The 20003-nt window shown below is 40.3% G+C and overlaps 1 long non-coding RNA gene across 6 annotated transcripts in view; it reads right to left on the bottom strand.

Moving 5' to 3' along the window:
- LOC144979372 (uncharacterized) overlaps positions 1–10478 on the bottom strand; it is a 54992-nt gene extending 44514 nt beyond the window's left edge. For 5 of the 6 annotated variants that reach the window (XR_013646681.1, XR_013646678.1, XR_013646683.1 and 2 more), the window contains exons 1-4: positions 10364–10471; positions 8582–8693; positions 5702–5770; positions 2117–2229 (exon numbers count right to left, since the gene is read on the bottom strand). This is a non-coding gene — a long non-coding RNA (uncharacterized LOC144979372). Of the gene's footprint in view, positions 1–2116; positions 2230–5701; positions 5771–8581; positions 8694–10363 lie in introns of all 6 variants that reach the window. The other variant, XR_013646677.1, reaches the window with a different exon arrangement.
- Between the last annotated feature and the right edge of the window lie 9525 nt (positions 10479–20003).

A 20003-nucleotide genomic window follows, 5' to 3' on the forward strand; every position in this document is an offset into this window, starting at 1 on the left:
AGGTTGAGTCCGTGATTAATAGTCGTCCGCTTACGTATGTTTCTGATGACCCGCAATGTCAAGAGGTGCTTACTCCCGTCACATTTTCTGTTGGGTCGGTCTGATGGTCATAAACCCGTTGTCGGTGGTAAGGCACGTTCGCTTTCCAACATTTCATTGCGAGATGGTCATTTACAAATCAGCAGGCAATTAGACAAGTTTTGGGAGTTCTGGTATAAGGAATATATCCGTAATCTTCCACTTGTTAAATCTTCACCCAAAAGTTCACCAATAAGAGAAAATTCATTGGTCTTAATCAGAGAAGATAACTGTCCTAGGTTGCATTGGCCTATGGCTCGTGTAATTCGCTTGTTGCCCGGGCGCGATGGTTGGTAAGAACCATAGAGTTGAAAACTGCTAAGGGAATTCTTGTAAGACCAATACAAAGAGTACATGTTTATGAATTGGATGATGATAATGAAAGTGATTACGTCTTAGAAGAGAGTAATCAGGCTAAATCAGATGAAGATCAATCTGTCAATGAAGGTTTACCAGCATTTAGTAATAGGAGACTAGGTGTCACTAAGAGAGGTCGTATTGTAAAACCACCGAATCGTTTAGATCTATAATCCTGTTAGTGGTCGAGGCATTGCTGCATGAATTTGGCTTCTCCCGTGAGCGTGCAGTAATGCGTCGCCTACTGTATATGAAACAGGAATAGCATGCTTTGTTTGAAACATTGATGATTTAATGCTATCATTTATGTTGTTTTCATGATATTGACATCATGTATTGTTTGAATTAATGTAACGCAAACCTATTATCAATGTATTTTTTAAAAAGTGAACTTGTTTAATCGGAGTTTACTGTACTTGAACTTTTCCACCTTTTTACTTATACTCGTTCAGGGCGCATTGAAATTTATGTCCATTGTTTACCTTTTACCCCTCACTTTTGTTTGCCTCTTCACCCTCTTCCATGATTTACCCATAAGAGAAGGGAGGGGATGAGCTAGTTGTTTTTGTTTGGAGGCGCCGTTCATACGGCGTGTGAGTGAGAGGGGTGTAAATGATACTGTCAAAGTTCAAGGTCACGGTTAGGTGTCCGTTGAAAAAAAAAGGGGAGGATACCTTTGCTTTGCCTTTCTTTACCTGTTCTTATATTATTACTCGAGACCTGTGGGGTGGGTACCGATGTTATCATACCACACGTCTAGATTCCTTTTTTTTACATTGCACTAGAATATTTTTCCTTCTTTTTTTTATTTGCCGTTGGTGGAGATAACCAGTAGGTTAATGCAAACTGGTGTTAAGCAGTTAGGCTTTGTACTTGAAGTGTCTTTATTTTAAAGATTTTCTTTTTTTTTATTATTACCTCTTTCCTATCTTTCCTTGTATTAATGTAAACGTCCATTGACTTTGAATGAAAACAATAACATGCTAATGATTGTTATCATGGTGTTATGTTAAATCTTAAATGTGAATCTTGATTTCACACTTTTTTGTTTTTAAATTCTATTTTTAGATTTTTTTTGATACTTTTCCTTTAACTTTACTTTCATCTGTTTGATTGAAGTTTAATGTAATTAAGTACTTCAAGGTGGGGAGTTAATGTTGAGAAAAAAGTAGTGCCGGAATCGGTGACAGTGCTTGCGGAGAGTGGGGAGAGAGAGGCGACTGAGTAGTCGAAAGGGACAGAGCTGTCCATCGTTCTTCTTGTTCAAAAAAAAGTTTTTTCTTATTCTCATTGGATGTCCCTTGTCGAATTTGTGTAGTTATGGAAATTTCTATCTATCTGTAAATATTCAGAACAGATGTCAACTGCAGCTTTTCCGAAATATGCTGGACAATTGAATTTCAGAGTCCTGCATGGTAAGAAAAACTTTTTATTACAAAATAATAAAATTATCCACAACATAGTATGATAAAATATTAATAGCGTTGTCACTTGCACAACTCAATTGTGATGGATTTCTACATGCAGATTATAGAGCAATTGAAAATAAATCTTAATAACAAGATCTTCAATAATAATACTAATCCAGCGCAATCAGATACAATGAATAAATCCAAGTCTTTCATTACAAAAATAAATAAACAAAAACAGCTCCTGCCCCCGTCCAAAAACAACATCCTACCTCTGGTTAGGGCGAACTCCTTTGCTTAAAGTCAATCGCTTTTTGCCCTGCTTACATTCATACACACAAAAGTCATAAATCAACCGACTTTCCTCAGGGTGATATGATGGAAGCTGAAAAACATGGAATAATATAAAAGATCATAAAATAAATACTTAAATATTAAGTAAATAATTGCAATATTTTCTCCAACTGAGACAAAGGTGTTACAGTTCATTTCGTTAGAGGAATAAGAAAGTAAGTCGAGAGTTTTCTCGAAGAACTTAAATTTCTGTCGTGGTACTCCAATCAGAGACCAGGTCAAAAACTGAATGTCACATATGGAAAGCCAAAGGCATGTTGTTTCCAATATTTAAAGTCAATTAAAATTTAAATTCTGTGCATTCTAATATTAAGCAAACAACTACAGACCACACTCAATTGAATTTTACTATGTAAAAGGGTCCTGTCACATTCCATCAAAAGTTGTCATTTGAGAAAAATTACTGCATTATAAATTATAAATTGACGTTCAAATTGCATGTTTGAAGGTGGATTAAGAAAATTCATTTATCTGTGTATAAGCCCAAGTTTCAGAAAAATCACAGTGGCAACGAGTGTCTAATATTTGCCACCAGATACACTCGTAAAATTTGAGTGTAGGCCTATTTAGCAAAATCATATACTAGGAATGGTTTATCCTACATCATAATGCAGCGCATGCCTGTCAGCATCCTGCATCTTTTATATGTATATATATGACAAATATAATTGAGTTTTCATAAGGTGCAATATCCACCAAACATGCTCAAAGCACTTTACAAAGGATCCCTGACTAGCAGCAACACGTAACAAGTAGAATGAGACATGACGCCTGTTAGGCGATTTTTTTTTCTGACAGACAACGCTCTTAGCGGATAGGAAATCATACACCCGAGTACAGTGAGAGAATGTGAGTCCTTGACGAGGCTCCACCCCAGGACCTTCCAATCCGGAAGCGAGGGCCACATAGCCGCATATTTTGGCTGTTCTTGAGAATTTGCCAAACACCTACAAACTACGTAGTTAAAAGAGGGGAGATGGGCAGAAATAGACACAGAGAGAGAGAGAGAGAGAGAGAGAGAGAGAGAGAGAGAGAGAGAGAGAGAGAGAGAGAGAGAGAGAGAGAGAGAGAGAGAGAGAGAGAGAGAGAGAGAGAGAGAGAGAGAGAGAGAGAGAGAGAGAGAGAGAGAGAGAGGGAGAGAGAGAGAGAGAGAGAGAAAGAGAGAATAATATCAGTTGCCTGTGGTGTCAGTCCGTTTAGGAGTCAAGTGGCAGATGGAGTAGTCTAGCACTAGTACATGGGCAGTAGTAGTAGTAAGTAGTAAATAGGGGAGGTCTTCTGCACGTTCCTTGAGCTAAGGAAAGTATTCCTTCAACTAACCTTAAAATAAAGAATAAAACCTTGTACTTTTCCAACACTTGGACCTTCACTACGACCTATAACTAACACTAACTTCACTTCTTGAGGCAGACTTTTCTTACTTCTTTTAAATTTCATTTTTTTAAAGATTCTTTATTGATTTGTTTATAAGTTCTATTGTTCTTCTTATTATTATTTAATTGTCAATATAATTTTCATCAGCATACTTTTACCATGTTCTTACAGCAGAGCAATACCTAACGCCTGCCTTTAAAATGCTACTAAAATTGAACAATTAAAATAAAACATTTGACAAAAGATCCACAGTTCAAATGCTAAAACAATTATAAAGTGAAGCTACCTCGCGGCTCGAGGAACATCGGGGGTAAGGTCTCCCGCCCATACTGGGCCCTGGGACTGGCACAATGTCAGTTTCAGGTTGGTCATGGATTTCTAGTCTTTCGTCCGTCAGCCTGCTTTTCCTTAGCTTTAAGAAACGAGAATCCCTAAACTAAAATGCAACAGGTGTTCAATGAATGACTGCCGAATTCCAAAGAAAATGTCGCTTCATTGTCTTTGTAATTTTTTCATGGCGTACAAAAACGCAATAGAGTGGTCATCATTTATAATTAGTCCTCAGAAATCAAGCACTTCTAACTGGATCGTACTCACAGTCACATTCAAATTTTATTTTGAAAAGTCTATGGACAATCATTAAATCTTAAAATTCCTTATCTGGAACAGAAAAAAACAAAGACAAAAAAACATCAACAAAAAACCCCAAAAATACCCCCACCTAGATCTGCTTATATTGTCTTACAGGACTTAATAGCGCTTGCAACACAATAAAAAGGATGATGATATGGTGACTCATTCAACAAATAGGGAACAGTAGATTTCACGAGCACATCACAGATGTGCCACTTTTGACATTACCTCAAAGTCACACCAAGACACAAGGATCTCGCTAAAACATTTACATAATGCAATAATATTCAAAACCTATAACTACAACCGTACATAACAGAGAGATGATTTACAGTGAAAAATATAGTCTCAAGAAGAAAGGTAATTGAGTTTTCATAAGGTGCAATATCCATCAAACATGCTCAAAGCACTTTACAAAGGATCCCTGACTAGGAGCAACACGTAACAAGTAGAATGAGACATGACGCCTGTTAGGCGATTTTTTTTCTCTGACAGAAAACGCTCTTAGCGGATAGGAAATCATACACCCGATTACAGTGAGAGAATGTGAGTCCTTGACGAGGCTCCACCCCAGGACCTTCCAATCCGGAAGCGAGTGCCACATAGCCGCATATTTTGGCTGTTCTTGAGAATTTGCCAAACACCTACAAACTACGTAGTAAAAAGAGGGGAGATGGGCAGAAATAGACACAGAGAGAGAGACAGAGAGAGAGAGAGAGTGTTGAATTATTTCTATGTATTATTACTATTAGTATATGATCTTATGATTTCTAATGGTCTAAGAGAAACAACTGTGTAATAATGTCTCTCTACAATACTTTGTTGGTTATTTCCCTTGAACCAAGGGCATTCACTCTTATGATAAATAACCGGGTTTTTACATTTCACCTTTTACTGTTGATTTCTTTCCTACTGAAATTCACTCATGATGTCTCCACATTAATATGTTGTTCTTTGGGTTTGAATAAAAACCATAGTTACAAAAATATCCTGTGTCATCCTAAATTATGTCAAACTTAACAGGTTATGGGCCCAGTGCCAACAACAGAAGGTATGCAAGATTAGTTTTCGATGGGGATGAGCAGAAGTATGAACAATGGGAGATGAAGTTTCTGAGCTACCTCAGGCTACAGAAACTGAAAGATGTGATCCTTGCGGGTGAAGGGGAAGATGTAGACTTTGAAAAGAATGCAGATGCTTATGCTGAGTTGATTCAATTCCTGGACGACAAAAGCTTGTCTTTAGTCATGAGAGATGCAGCTGATGACGGCCGAAAAGCCCTCAGGATTTTGCGGGGGTACTATGCCAGCTCAAGCACTCCAAGAGTGATTTTTTTGTACACTAAATTGACATCATTAGCCAAGAGTCCTACTGAAAGTGTAACAGAGTACTTAATTAGGGCAGAGACAGCAGCATCAGCTTTACGAAATGCAGATGAACAGGTTTCTGATAGTTTAATAGTCGCAATGGTATTGAAAGGGCTACCTAACTCATACCAAGCTTTTGTAGCTGTTGTCACAAAAGTCATAAATCAGCCGACTTTCCTCAGGGTGATATGATGGAAGCTGAAAAACATGGAATAATATAAAAGAAAATAAAATAAATACTTAAATATTAAGTAAATAATTGCAATATTTTCTCCAACTGAGACAAAGGTATTACAGTTCAGTAAGTTAGAGGAATAAGAAAGTAAGTCGAGAGTTTTCTCGAAGAAATTAAATTTCTGTCGTGGTACTCCAATCAGAGACCAGGTCAAAAACTGAATGGCACATATGGAAAGCCAAGGCATGTTGTTTTCAATATTTAAAGTCAATTAAAATTAAAATTATGTGCATTCTAATATTAGGCAAACAACTACAGACCACACTCAATTGAATTGTACTATGTAAAAGGGTCCTGTCACATTCAATCAAAAGTTGTCATTTGAGAAAAATTACTGCATTATAAATTATAAATTGACGTTCAGATTGCATGTTTGAAGGTGGATTAAGAAAATTCATTTATCTGTGTATAAGCCCAAGTTTCAGAAAAATCACAGTGGCAACGAGTGTCTAATATTTGCCACCAGATACACTCGTAAAATTTGAGTGTAGGCCTATTTAGCAAAATCATATACTAGGAATGGTTTATCCTACATCATAATGCAGCGCATGCCTGTCATCATCCTGCATCTTTTATATGTATATATATGAAAAATATAATTGAGTTTTCATAAGGTGCAATATCCACCAAACATGCACAAAGCACTTTACAAACGATCCCTGACTAGCAGCAACACGTAACAAGTAGAATGAGACATGACGCCTGTTAGGCGATTATTTTTTTCTGACAGACAACGCTCTTAGCGGAGAGGAAATCATACACCCGAGTACAGTGAGAGAATGTGAGTCCTTGACGAGGCTCCACCCCAGGACCTTCCAATCCGGAAGCGAGTGCCACATAGCCGCATATTTTGGCTGTTCTTGAGAATTTGCCAAACAAATACAAACTACGTAGTAAAAAGAGGGGAGATGGGCAGAAATAGACACAGAGAGAGAGACAGAGAGAGAGAGAGAGAGAGAGAGAGAGAGAGAGAGAGAGAGAGAGAGAGAGAGAATAATATCAGTTGCCTGTGGTGTCAGTCCGTTTAGGAGTGAAGTGGCAGAAGGAGTAGTCTAGCACTAGTACCTGGGCAGTAGTAGTAGTAAGTAGTAAATAGGGGAGGTCTTCTGCACATTCCTTGAGCTAAGGAAAGTATTCCTTCAACTAACCTTAAAATAAAATATAAAACCTTGTACATTTCCAACACTTGGACCTTCACTACGACCTATAACTAACACTAACTTCACTTCTTGAGGCAGACTTTTCTTACTTCTTTTAAATTTCATTTTTTTAAAGATTCTTTATTGATTTGTTTATAAGTTCTATTGTTCTTCTTATTATTATTTCATTGTCAATATAATTTTCATCAGCATCCTTTTACCACGTTCTTACAGCAGAGCGATACCTAATGCCTGCCTTTAAAATGCTACTAAAATTGAACAATTAAAATAAAACATTTGACAAAAGATCCACAGTTCAAATGCTAAAACAATTATAAAGTGAAGCTACCTCGAGGCTCGAGGAACATCGGGGGTAAGGTCTCCCCCCATACTGGGCACTGGGATTGGTACAATGTCAGTTTCAGGTTGGTCATGGATTTCTAGTCTTTCGTCCGTCAGCCTGCTTTTCCTTAGCTTTAAGAAACGAGAATCCCTAAACTAAAATGCAACAGGTGTTCAATGAATGACTGCCGAATTCCAAAGAAAATGTCGCTTCATTGTCTTTGTAATTTTTTCATGGCGTACAAAAATGCAATAGAGTGTTCACCATTTATAATTAGTCCTCAGAAATCAAGCACTTCTAACTGGATCGTACTCACAGTCACATTCAAATTTTATTTGAAAAGTCTATGGACAATCATTAAATCTTAAATTCCTTATCTGGAACAGAAAAAAAACAAAGACAAAAAAACAACAACAAAAACCCCCAAAAATACCCCCACCTAGATCTGCTTCTATTGTCTTACAGGACTTAATAGCGCTCGCAACACTATAAAAAGGATGATGATATGGTGACTCATTCAACAAATAGGGAACAGTAGATTTCACGAGCACCTCACAGATGTGCCACTTTTGACATTACCTCAGAGTCTCACCAAGACACAAGCAAAGGATACCGCTAAAACATTTACATAATGCAATAATATTCAAAACCTATAACTACAACCGTACATAACAGAGAGATGATTTACAGTGAAAAATATCGTCTCAAGAAGAAAGGTACTGTATTTGACTGTCTGCCTCCCAACTAAAGACTCCCACAAGGACCAAGGGAAAAAATGAGCAATCTTAATCCATAACAAAGACAGGGAGCAGCATGGAAAGGGAAAACAAATATAGGGGATAGAAAAAATGTGAACTCTCTGCCCAGAACCCTTCCAAGAAAAATTTTGTTTTTAATCAGAAAAAAAACAACAAATTCCAGAATAGTCAATTTTGTCACAAGCTGGTCATCTGGTCATCATCTCTCCATCTCAGTGCGCCACCTCAAATGTATTGTAATAAAATATGAGTTGGAATGGTTGTTGTTCTTTAAACACTTGGTCCTGGTGTCAAAAGTGCCTATACCTGACTAATCTGTTACTATATTGTAACTCAATAGTGGGAGGGGGGAGGGACAATTAAATACTGAAAATATAAAGTACTAAGAAAAGAAATAATAATAATACATATTTATAAATTTTGCGACTAAAATAGAATTGCGATTAATTGCTGTCAAGTGTAAAATTTGCAGCAGCGAAAAACCGCAGGGACAAAATGTCGATGGAAAATAACAATAAAATGAATGAGTCTTACCAATTAAAATTTATCACATAGGTGATTAGCCCCTGTAACCTTCAGAACCCAGTGCCCATTGATGTCAACTGCAGCTTTTCCGAAATATGCTGGACAATTGAATTTCAGAGTCCTGCATGGTAAGAAAAACTTTTTATTACAAAATAATAAAATTATCAACAACATAGTATGATAAAATACGAGGGCTCTTTCAGAAATAACCGAAAAATGCCCATTGCTCAGCAACCAGTGGAGATTTTTTAATTCTGTAAAAGACATAATCCTTATTTCCTTTCGGATATTCCCAGAAATTATGAAGTGCATCATTTTGCACAATGAATTTCTAGACGATTTTAAAGATGGCGGCCCACCTTGAAACTTGGTCAAAGGAGGAAATCAGAGCTGTCATACGTTTTTTGAACGCCAAAAGTCTGAATCCTACCGAAATTCATAAAGAACTTCAGAGTGTATATGGTGAGCATGTTATAAGCCGTACACAAGTCTATCACTGGTGTAATTTGTTTGAAGCCGGCCATTCCGACTTGACAGACAGGGAAGGGAGAGGGCGTTCGATAACTGCGACGTCAGAAGACAATGTGAAGCGAGTTGATGAGCTTATTCGTCAAGACAGGAGGTTGAAACTTCATGAAATCGCAAGCAGTCTTGAAATTTCGGAAACTTCTGCCCATAGAATTGTATTTGATGAACTTGGCTACAGAAAAGTCAGCGCAAGATGGGTTCCTAAGCAATTGACAGACAATCATAAAGAACAAAGATTGGACATCTACAGGGAACTTTTGAGAAGAAGCAAGAGCTCACGCAGGGTTCACGGGCATACTGCCCACGCCGGCGGAGACTTTCTAGGGTACGATGTGACTTTTCTTGACAGCATAGTCACCGGTGATGAGACTTGGTTGCACCACTGCACCCCAGAAACAAAGCAAGATTTGATGACATGGAAACATCCATCCTCACCTGTCGCGAAGAAATTCAAAGTCATGCGGTCAGCAAAGAAAATAATGGGAACTGTTTTCTGGGACAGTCGTGGTGTTATTCCGTTCGAAACCTTACAACCTGGAGAAACAATCAATGCTGAAAGGTACTGCCAAACTCTTGACAAGCTTAGGGAGGCCATTCGCAGAAAGCGCCCAGGGCAGTTGACCAACGGGGTCATTTTGCAACACGACAACGCTACACCCCACACAGCACGAGTGACGCAAGGTTGGCTAGAGAAATATGGATGGGAGATTTTGCCACACCCACCACACAGTCCAGACCTCGCACCATCTGATTATCACCTCTTTGGGCCACTGAAACGTGAGCTGGCAGGAAAGCGCTTTGATATCGATGAAGAGCTTGTTGACCATGTGCGGAAATGGCTACAAAACCTTGACGGAAATTTCTTCCGAGAGGGTATCTATTCCATGGTGCGGCGTTGGCAGAAGTGTGTCGACAGACTTGGCTGTTACGTAGAGAAATGAAGGACGAGTCAAGGTATGAACACGTGCAAGAATTTTGTTGATAGCATAAAAAACGCGGATTTTACAGGCATTTTTCGGTAAATTATGAAAGAGCCCTCGTATTAATAGCGTTGTCACTTGCACAACTCAATTGTGATGGATTTCAACATGCAGAGAGAGATAGAGCAATTGAAAATAAATCTTAATAACAAGATCTTCAATAATAATACTAATCCAGCGCAATCAGATACAATGAATAAATCCAAGTCTTTCACTACAAAAATAAATAATGTAAGAGTAAAAAAAAAACAGCTCCTGCCCCCGTCCAAAAACAACATCCTACCTCTGGTTAGGGCGAACTCCTTTGCTTAAAGTCAATCGCTTTTTGCCCTGCTGACATTCATACACACAAAAGTCATAAATCAGCCGACTTTCCTCAGGGTGATATGATGGAAGCTGAAAAACACGGAATAATATAAAAAAAACATAAAATAAATACTTAAATATTAAGTAAATAATTGCAATATTTTCTCCAACTGAGACAAAGGTGTTACAGTTCAGTACGTTAGAGGAATAAGAAAGAGAGTTTTCTCGAAGAACTTAAATTTCTGTCGTGGTACTCCAATCAGAGACCAGGTCAAAAACTGAATGGCATATATGGAAAGCCAAAGGCATGTTGTTTTCAATATTTAAAGTCAATTAAAATTAAAATTATGTGCATTCTAATATTAGGCAAACAACTACAGACCACACTCAATTGAATTGTACTATGTAAAAGGGTCCTGTCACATTCAATCAAAAGTTGTCATTTGAGAAAAATTACTGCATTATAAATTATAAATTGACATTCAGATTGCATGTTTGAAGGTGGATTAAGAAAATTCATTTATCTGTGTATAAGCCCAAGTTTCAGAAAAATCACAGTGGCAACGAGTGTCTAATATTTGCCACCAGATACACTCGTAAAATTTGAGTGTAGGCCTATTTAGCAAAATCATATACTAGGAATGGTTTATCCTACATCATAATGCAGCGCATGCCTGTCATCATCCTGCATCTTTTATATGTATATATATGAAAAATATAATTGAGTTTTCATAAGGTGCAATATCCACCAAACATGCTCAAAGCACTTTACAAAGGATCCCTGACTAGCAGCAACATGTAACAAGTAGAATGTGTGGGGAAGATTATTGTGATAGGTTGTTGTTGTTGTTGTTGTTTTTGTTGTAAGTGTTTGTCATGTCATGACTGTCAGTGTCTCGATCGAGCTGTTGTGAGTAATCTTCATGTTGTGTTCGTTCACTGTCTCCCGCGTAAACGTGACGTCATCATTTCTACCCTTTAAAAGCTCGCGACACCTTTCATTCTTTCTCTTGACCACAGCCTTATTCTAAGCAGACAACATACTATTTTTGCCTATCGTAGCATCTTCGAAGATCCGATCCGCCATACTTTTGGTATGTTATAAGAATCAGGCTAGACCGGGACGATTCCCAAGGTGCTCTAGAGCATTTTTTAACCGCCCATATATGTCCTCTACATATATGGAGAACGCCCACTTCGGTGGAGACTTTTTCTGAACTTTTTCCTTATTTTGTACATCGTGAACGAGATTGGGAAATCCGTTCACGACAATTGGCGCTGCGACTAATTTCCGAACCCTGCCATTTTTAAAGTGTATGGTAGCACTCAGTGCACGGGAATTGACTTCTTCAAGGTAAAGAGTTCTTGTAAACAAATCAGAATTATGAATCTAAAAACTTGTTTCATCTGATTGTGTTGTAAGTATAGCGCCTTGAATTGTGTTCCCCTGGTTTAGTTGTGTTTTTTCATTGCTTAAACCAGAGAGGAAAGCCGTTTATAGGGATCGGCAATTATTTTTGAACTGGCGAAATTACGATCTCAGATCAGCTCAATTTTTTCTACCGAGACTTCGAGCTCAACTTTCGTTTATTTTTGCCAATAATATTGTGCAATTGTGATTTATATTCTACAAAATGGAGCAAAATTGGTGAGTACAATTCAATAATTTAACTTGAAAGTGCATGAGGGCTTAATCAATTCACTTCAAAGTATTAGCCTGGTGAACCATTATTGGGGTCATGGTTTTCACTCCCACACTGATGTCTCAACTAAGATTGGAATTCAACCTGCATGTGAGCTAAATTATTTGCATGTGTATTTAAATACTTTCCAATATTTGACATCAACAATACTATTTCTGTGAATAATATACAAATAATTGGCGCCAAGATTGTTGATTAACAATCTCACTGTGCTTTTCTAAACAAAAGGTAACAGTAACAGTTAGTATCATCTGCCTTTATTTAGATGATCAAAGTCAAAGCTTAGGCAGCCATGTAAAAGTGTTTCTACTCACCAAACACAGAAACTATTTTCCAGCTTTACACGCTCCTAAACCCCCTATATATTGGATGTTTCTCTGAACTCTTTACATCCAGACTCTGTAAACATATCCACTTGCCTTAGACACCTGGTCAGTGTCTAAATAGGATAAGAACCATCTCTAACTCTAACCCAGTGATTAAACAGTGAAAATAGTGAAATCTATCAGCTGTGGTGTAGGTGTTGTATACAAGTGAGAAGGGATCTGAGAGTATTCCAAGTTTACAGACTTTATCATTGCTTTAATTGATTTGCATCAACTGGTCTGTCATTTTAACTGAAATAAATAATTATCATATTTCAGTTTAATCCAAAATGGATGCAAAGATATTGATTAATGTCATTACTGCGAAGGACCTTTTAAGGTCATCTCGTATAAGCAAGCCTTTGGCTAGAACCCTGCTTGACATTCGAGCACGTAACGGTTTACTCACTAAGGAGGATGTGATAGATAAGATCAGTAATGGTGACATGTTAGAACTTTTTGATTTTTCGGTTTCCGAATCGTGCATTTTTGAGAAACCAGGTGAACATGCCCCTGGTACCTCTCGCGACAGTTCCCCAAATAAAATGGATTCGAATGATAATGCGTCTGGTACTGGAGACAGACGAAGGGGACTGTCTGCGCAGCAGACCCCAACTAAAGCTGCAGGTTCGTATCCTGAACATGACGCTACTAGCAATCCTCAAGAAGGTTGCGAACCCGACATTTTGTAACAATGCGAAACGCACCATTCGTAATGCGTGGCACGATCAGCCTACCGAAGACCATTACCCAACATCCTTTTTGGCATCCGACCGGGAGCGGGTTCCTTTCGTTCATGAAGCTAAATTTTGCCAAAATTACATGGACAAGGTGCCTTATTCTGAATGTCCTGAATCTATAACTCACACATTGGACCCACCCTCTCAAGATTTCTCAAACAAGGCCCGCAAAGAGAGGATTGTGGATATGCGAGAGACAAAGTAAGGCGAACCCGCCGGCTACCACGGAGAACACCATCTATGAGAAGAACCTTAGAACAGGAGGATGCTCTAATTGAGGCAAGCATGCACAGGGAAAGACGAGGATGGAGGGATGAGACTAGTTACATGCATTCCTACGAGGCCCCACCTGCGGATCGCAATTCCACGGATCATTATGGAGACATGAGCAGTGGAGGCCCACTTATGCCACCCCCGTCCAAGGTACAGCTGCCTAAATCTATCTCTTTCAATGGGACAAAAAGATGGGATACGTTTGAATATAATTTTCAGAACTTTCTGAATTATCATAATATTCAACATCTCTGTGACTAACTATTTTTCCTGGGCCTAGCCCTGGAAGGAAAAGCAGCGGATTATCTCTCACGGATCCATCAGTCGATAGTCTTTACAGACATACGAGATGCATATGACACCCTGAAAAATCGATTTGGTGGTCAGCAGTTACAATATGCAACTCTGATACAATTCAACAGCACTACGCAGGCTGAAAAAGAAGATGTCTTAGACTATGTTGACAAGCTATGGGAGTTGGCACTGCAGGCATTTCCTGGACAGTCCCCCGCAATTTAGAGTCCCAAGTGGTAGCCCATTTTATAACAGGATTATATGACGTGAAGGCAGCCCAATATATTGCATGTCAGGAGTGCACCACGATGGACCAAGCTCTGAGAACATATAAGCTTTTTAAAAATTCTCAGCAAGTTGGTTGGCGTGCACGAAAGGATAGACCAAGTACCGGCAACACCGTGCGGTTCAGAGAGCCCTCTATCCAAGCGGTGAATGTGTACGATGAAGAATCTGGGTCAGAATCTGAGGAATTGGAAGACTATAGCCAAATTAGAGCAGTGACTCGCAACACGAGCATTAAGACAGCTGGTGTACAGCAGAAGACTGAGATGAGTGTTGAGGCAATGTTCAAAAAGATGTTATCAATGCATGAACAAACCCAAAGTAAATTAGACACTCTCATTACACTCCAAAGTCAAGTCTTGGAAGTTATGCAAAGAGGCGCTCGACCTGCCCAGCCAAGATCCCGCTCCAATTCCCCATCATCAAGTGCCTGTTTTTCATGTGGAGGTCAAGACCACTATGCTAGAGACTGCTCCATGAAAGGTTGCCCAAAGGAAGACAAGGCGCCAAACGGGCAGGGATCAGTTTGAGCCCAGAATTGATCCCAGTTCAAGCAAGGGCAATTAAAGAGGACCCAGTTTTTGAGGCACAACACAGATATAAGACTATGAGCAATTGGTGCCCCTACTCTTCAGACTGTACTAATTTTATGAAACATGAAGAGACTGAGGAAAACCTTGCCCAGCAGACCAACAACGGAAGCCACAATGTATATCGGTCTAGCCAAGATCCAGAACAGATTGTGAAACCTTATTTTGATGAAGAATGTATCTGTATTGCAAGGTTACAGTCAGAATCTGCCCTTAAAGTACAATGTACAATTGAAAACGTCTCTGTACAAGCAGTGGTGGATACCGCAGCAGATGTTACCATCATCTCTGAAAACACCCATAATAAAATCCTACCTACCCCCACTTGTACAAAGTCCATGAAGATGTTTGCAGCAGGTAAAGATCAAAGCTTCTCTGCAAAATTAGTGGGGCCACTACACTTGCGATTGGGAGAGATTCATCTGCTAACTCATATCTATGTTGCTCCCATTTTCGACCCAATGCTATTAGGAATAGACATGCTGAGGAAATTAAGGGCAAAGATTGATGTGGAAAAACAACAATTATTTTGTCAAAATCAAATTATTCCTCTTGCAACAAATTCAACTGAAAATGTAAGTCCCAAGTGTGACATGGCACAAACAGGTTTACCAATGGATGATGGAAACCGAACAGCCATCAAGATTGCCATTCCCCACAAATTGATCATACCAGCCCAGTCGGAAGCAATCACTAATGTTGAGTTAAACTATCTGCCCAATTCACCATTTATGTACCTGGAACCATATAGAAATCTGCCAATCTCTGTGGGCCATACCCTGCACGTAACCAAACCAGTTGTTACAGTGTGCTTGATCAACACAGGTGATGAATGCTTCCTCAAAAAAGGGACGGAAATAGAACAGTTGCTTCCCCTGGAAGCAAGAGATATATTTGAGGATGACGAAGATGACTGGCTGAATTTAACAGAAGTGGACGAACTCAGCAACCCCATGACAGAAGCAGAGGGGGAATGCTCCATATCAAGCACTTCCTGCCAGCCGATCCAACTACCAGACAAACTTATAGATCTCTGGCAGAGAGTTACGTCCACTCTGGGAGATGAGAGACTAGGTAAAGTTGAACAATTGCTGTGGGAATATCAAGACATATTTGCAGCCAGTGAATTTGACCTTGGTGACTTCCAAGCAATGCAACACCACATTGATACAGGAGATGCAAAGCCAAATAAACTAGGCTTGCGACGTACCCCGTTCACTTTACCAAAGAAGATGAAATGTTAGACAAGATGCTTAAAGCAGGGGTAATACAACCCTCGGCTTCAAGCTGGGCTGCGGCGCCTGTACTGGTACGGAAAAAAGATGGATCTGTTCGCTGGTGCATCGACTACAGGGCACTTAATAATGTTACCAAGAAAGATGTTTTCCCCCTACCTTTCATGTCTGAATGCATCGACGCATTAGAAGGTAACATATGGTATTCAAAGCTGGATTCCAATTCGGCTTATTGGCAGATCCCAGTCCATGAGGACTCCAAACACAAAACAGCATTCCGTACACGCCAAGGACTTTTTGAGTTTAACAAACTCCCATATTCCAGAGTAATCAACCTAGTGCTAAGAGGGTTAAACTGGAAAAGAGTACTAGCCTTCCTTGATGACACCCTGGTCCTTGGAAAATCTTTTGATGATCATTTATCAAACTTAAAACAAGTTTTTCAACGCTTCCGACAATTTGGACTTAGATTAAAGCCAAAGAAGTGTGATCTGTTTCAACGAGAAGTTGAATTCCTGGGAAGGAAGGTAGGAAGAAATGGCCTGGAACTAACAAATGCTTCCATTGGAGTGATTGAGAACTGGCCCCCACCAAAGTCAGTTAAAGATATCGAAAGATACGTGGGGTTAGTAAACTTTCACAGAGCATTCATAAAAGATATGGCAAAAATCATGGAACCACTTACCAGGCTGTTGAAGAAAAAGAAATTCTGTTGGGAGTCCGAACAGCAGAAAGCTTTCGATCAATCGAAGTCGATCCTATGTACCCCGCCTGTTCTAGCGATTCCTATGTCCCAAGGCCAATTTATACTGGACACTGATGCTTCTGATTTTGCTATAGGTGCAGAGCTCCTCCAAATACAAGAGGGAGTAGAGAGAGTCATAGCATATGGAAGTTTTACTTTAACATCCCAACAAAGGAACTACTGCACGACTCGGAAGGAATTGTTGGCAGTTGTTAGATTTACCAATCAGTTCCGTCACTGTTTATTGGGGAAGGAATTCATATTGCGCACGGACCATAGGAGTCTAACCTGGCTGATGAATTTCAAGAGACCAGAGGGTCAACTCGCTAGATGGTTAGAAGCGCTGAGCATCTTTTCCATGAAAATTGAATACAGACCTGGGACCAAGTTAAAAAACGCAGATGCACTCTCCAGACCACCTAAAACCGACACACCTTGCCCACATTATGCAGACATGATAAACCTGAAGGATTTACCCTGCAGTGGATGCAATTACTGTACCCGCGTACACGGGATGTGGTCAAAATTCTCAGATGACATTGATGATGTTGTCCAGTTACCTATCATCAACCCTGAAGTCAAAAGAGCACCCAGGTGTGAAGAGAGATTGTCATCTGGAATTCGCATTGTTGTCCGAGATCTCTCAAGTGCTTGTCCTCACAACCAGATCAATTCAGAAGAAATATTCACAAATACTAAGCAAGAGTGGAGAGAAGCACAAGCTGAGGACCCCAGCCTAGTGTTTTTGGTCAACTGGTTCAAAGACAAGACAGTACCACGCCAAGCAGATCTCAAACTGGCAAATGCGGCACAGAAATTTTACTGGCTAAACTGTAACCTTTTCTACCTGCAAGACGACATCATATATAAAAGAGGTACGGATGAAAGAGACCTACTAGTGGTGCCCCCAAAGTTTAAGCAAGAGGTCTTAAATCTATGCCATAACATTCCCAGTGCAGGACACCAAGGATTGCAACGAACGAAATTGAGGATGAAGGGATCCTATTTTTGGCATAAAATCTCAAGGGATGTCCAACAATATGTTCAAGGCTGCTCATTATGTAACCAAAGTAAACATAGAAATAAAAAACATCGGCACCCCTTGGTACAGAATCATGCAGGTATACCTATGGAAAAGGTACATATTGATTTTCTTGGGCCCTTGACGAAGACGCGTAATGGTAATGAGTTCATCCTGGTGATCATCGATCAATTCACGAAGTGGATTGAGTGCATACCCTTATCATCACAAGGAGCCGAAATCACTGCAAGAGCAGCCGTGAATGAGTTCTTCTCTAGATTTGGGTACCCCCTAGAAATAGTATCAGATCAAGGAAGAAATTTCGAGAATAGCCTTTTTAAAGAAATGTGTCGGCTTCTCCACATTAAAAAGATGCGAACTACCGCCTATAGACCCTCAGCAAATGGCCAGGTAGAAAGGATGAACAAGACGTTGATGGCAGCAGTAAGAAGCTTTAGCCACTCGAAACCCAACACCTGGGATGAATATGTGCCACTAATTGCTTCTGCTATCCGCAGTTCAGTCAATCGACACACAGGCTACACACCAAACAGATTGATGCTAGGAAGGGAGCGGACAACTCCAAGTGATCTGGTGACACCTGGACCCGCAGGAGAACATGAACTCACTGAGGAGCATGTCATAAAATTACAAGAGAGCCTAGAGCTGGCTCATGAGACTGCTAGAAAAACCCTAAGGACAGAGCTTAAAAGGATGAAACGTGACTATGACCTGAATATCCACGTTCACACCTTCAAAAGAGGCGATGCTGTGTACCTCTTGAATAGGAAAGGTGGAAAAACAGTGTCAAAAAAATTGAAGCCAGTTTGGCTTGGCCCCGCTATCATCATGACGGTTTTTTTCCTCCTTTGTTTATCGAATTAAGCTCAAAAATAATGAACTAAAAGTAGTCAACCATGACAACCTAAAGCTGTGCACTGACTCCTCATTACCGAAATGGATAAACAAAGAACAGCAGTCCATAATAACGGGTAATGCCCTGACCTATTGCCTTTGCAATTAACCCGATGATGGTGATACCATGATCCAATGTGATAACTGTTTTGAATGGTATCACGGGCGATGTATAAATTTAACGAACCGACAAATGGCTCAAATAGGTCAATATCATTGTCCCCAATGCTCAATGTGAATGAAGTAAAATAACTAATCAATCTTCTTTTTATGCACAGCACCATGAACCGCCAGACTGAGTTCAAAGTCATCCAGCTGATGGCGGAATTTCAGGCCTTTCGGGACGCCCAAGACGCCCAGAAAGGAGGGGACAGACACAATGGCAGGAAGGCAGAGGGAGAGGAAAGGGTAGAGGCCATACCTCCCCATCGGCCCGGGGTCGAGGCCACGCCTCCCAATCAGTCCGGGGTAGAAGGTATGGATCCCCATCAGAACGGAGGAGAGGAAGGCGTAGAGGGTACACCTCCCCCCAGGTACAACCCCCAACAAAATACAACTCCCCTGCCAGAAGAGAGAGGAGAAACCGGTACAGGCCCTACCAAACCCATACCAGGCCAGAGGGTACTAGGGACCACCGAAGAGGCCCAAAGCCTGCCTCACACAACGAGCCTGATGATACCAGGGGTCACCCTCGGAACCACAGGCTAGACGACAGGCCCCTCGACCTCGAACACCAGATGATACAAGGGAGAATCCCTGTGAATCAATGGCGAAGAGGGAGAGCCACTCAGACAGCAGTGGGAATGGCAAGTCGGCCAGGAGGAATGGGGCTAGGCAAAAGCAATTCCGGCTGCTCAAAGAGGAGAATGCAGCACTCAAGGAGAGCCTAGCCCACATTCGAAATGACCTAAAGGAAACCCAGGCAGAACTGGCCCATCTGAAGGGAGAGTTTAGGAGCTTTCAGCCTGACAAGTCAGCAGACTTAGATCTGCTCATGGACTTGTCTGAGCAAGAAGGTAAGTGTGTGGGACTTATTGATGCCCATTTCCATTTGGATCGATGGCACAAAGGGAAAAAGGGTCAAATTGACATGTTAGAGCAGTGACTAAAGTCCCATGTCAACCCCGCCCCTTCAGTTGATTTACCTATCCTGGGTGGGATGATAGTCTACTGTGACCCCATAAACTTTCCCCCCGAAAGCGAGCTAAGAGCGCTGAAAGGCAAATTTCCTAACTTTGGCATTGCCATAGGTATCCACCCTTCCCACGCCACTATGAACCGTAAAGCATTGTCTTATGCTATGAAGGAAGTCAGACGGTTGAGTCAAAATGACATTATCCAGGGGTTGGGAGAAATTGGCTTTGATTGGACGAAAAGGGGGACTCAAGAAGATCAGGAACATGTAGTGGGAACACTCATAACAGGTGCAAATCCCCTAAAACCAATAATCT

This window comes from Berghia stephanieae, chromosome 1 (genome assembly GCF_034508935.2).
Source record: "Berghia stephanieae isolate SIO BIC M18660-M18661 chromosome 1, UCSD_Bste_1.3, whole genome shotgun sequence".
NCBI lineage: Eukaryota > Metazoa > Mollusca > Gastropoda > Nudibranchia > Aeolidiidae > Berghia > Berghia stephanieae.